The sequence below is a fragment of the Nicotiana sylvestris genome, chromosome 2 (genome assembly GCF_000393655.2).
Source record: "Nicotiana sylvestris chromosome 2, ASM39365v2, whole genome shotgun sequence".
Lineage (NCBI taxonomy): Eukaryota > Viridiplantae > Streptophyta > Magnoliopsida > Solanales > Solanaceae > Nicotiana > Nicotiana sylvestris.
The window spans coordinates 185,879,465-185,881,622 of record NC_091058.1 but is presented as its reverse complement, the minus strand read 5'-3'; positions in this window follow the sequence as shown (position 1 = coordinate 185,881,622).

The window sequence follows — 2,158 nt, the reverse complement described above, 5'->3', positions numbered from 1 at the left end:
CTTGGATCATGAGAGAAACTTGAGAGAATGTTTTTAGGCTTCTAAGTTCTGAATACACTAAAAAATAATGACTTAAAATGGGGTTTAGGCATATTATATCTATCCATATGTCTTAAACCGCCTATGTGGGCCCCATAGAGAGCTACTTGGCAGTCTCGCAAAAATGCAAATATATCTCTACTACGATATCGTATTGATGAATGATTTAATGCGTTGGAAACTAGACTCATAGATTTTCAATTTGGTGGGTATATCACCCTGTAATTCCAAGTAAATTGGGATAAAATCTTAGTAACATTGGACCTAAAGTTTAAGCAAAACTATGAACCTAAGTTGCGACAACTTTTGCCGACTTTTGTTTCATAAATCGTTTGACTTCAAGACTTATAATACAGATATTATATGATTCAAATACCTTAAAACACAAGCTTTTGAGTATATATTAAGCACCTCTAGGTTTACCCGAAAATACGGGTTACAACATCCTTGATTCGTTTAACTTCTAATACTTGTTAACCACCCTTATACACCCTTGTATCATTTAAGACCAATAGGATTAACTTATTATCATCTTAAAGATAATTTCTGAATGGATTTATGTCGACTACCTTATAGCATGAACTAACGTACGTGAATATGGGTTCATAGAATCAATGGGAGCCCCAAACAATACCAAAATATCAAGTTAGGAGCAAGATAAAATTCCAAGTAATTTTTTATATTTTAGGTTGGGAGATCTTTAGTACCAATATAACACCATATTTTTCGCATGGAGTCTGATCACGGCCCAATCGAATAGGCCGTCTGACCCAAGACATTCAGTCGCAATCACGTTCACAATCTCAATCACTATCTCAATCACAATTTAAAGCTCAATCACTACCATGTGTGCGGCATGGCATCCGATCATGACCCGATCGGCTAGAATGTCTCACCACAATACCATATGGATCAACATCACCCTTTTCTAACAATCATCTCATCCTTTCAATAAAGGGGAATAACCTTATCACATCAATCTCATTCCAAATAAGGGGAATGGTTACCGCGAAAATGGTAATAACAATTAAATTTGATTTTTTAGTTCTAAAAATATGTGATCTGTTTTATGCTAGTTTTTAGGTAGTTGATGCTATGCGAAATACTTAGAATCGAGATAAGAGCTTAAAAACAAGATGTTAACCAAACCGAGTGGCTGTTGATTGATATGCTGGAGAATTTCGGCACATTTCAATATTAATTGCTTAGATTTTAGCTTGTTTTGAATGCAATTACCTCCCTTACTTATGTAATTTTAGTGTTTTTGCAGTACATGAGGTTTAAGGACCCAAGAGCATGGAAATGAAAGCAAAAAGCCACAAAAAACAAGAAAAGAGCAAAATGTAGCAAAAATGTGGATATACGACGCATTATGCGATCACAAATCCTACATGCGAGCCGCATAAGGTGCAAAGGATCGCAAATCAAAACAGAAAGTTAGCCAAAATCTGGTGCAAGAAATGCGGTCCAGAATGCGATCGCATAACAGGTTTGCGGACCGCAAACTCATGAAGAGAAGTGCTAATGGTGGAAAATGTGACGCAGAATGTGATCGCATAGCTGGAATATGGTACGCAAACCCACAATGCGATGACGGCCTGGAAATTAGGGTTTTGAAGTGTGATGGGCATGAAGAGAATGCGGACCGCATGTCTGATTTGCGATAGAAATGCGGTCGCACACTTGACTTGAAAGGGCATTTTTGTCCGTTTTCTGTCTCGATTTTTGGCCCTCTATAAATAGATTTATTGTGATTTTGTGGGCTCATCTGGTCTGACTTTGAAGCTACAATACAAGTCATTAATATTCTCTCTTTTGAAAGCTTTTGGGTCAAGAATCTTTCACTTTGTAAGCTTTATTGCATTAAATAGTGTCTTCCTTTTGTATTTTAGCATGTGTAGCTAACTTTAAATACTAAGGTTGTGGACCCTAAATGTGTGTTATGTTAATGGGTGTTTAACATTGAATATATATATAATGGTTGGGTGATATTTATTTACTTCTCATTCTTCATTTATTGTTGGTGGTTGCAAACATTAACAAGTGCCATTAAATTCTTGCTTTGCTTGGGAAAGTGGGTTGGAATTTGGAAGAAGTAAATATCAAAGACTCAAGGCTC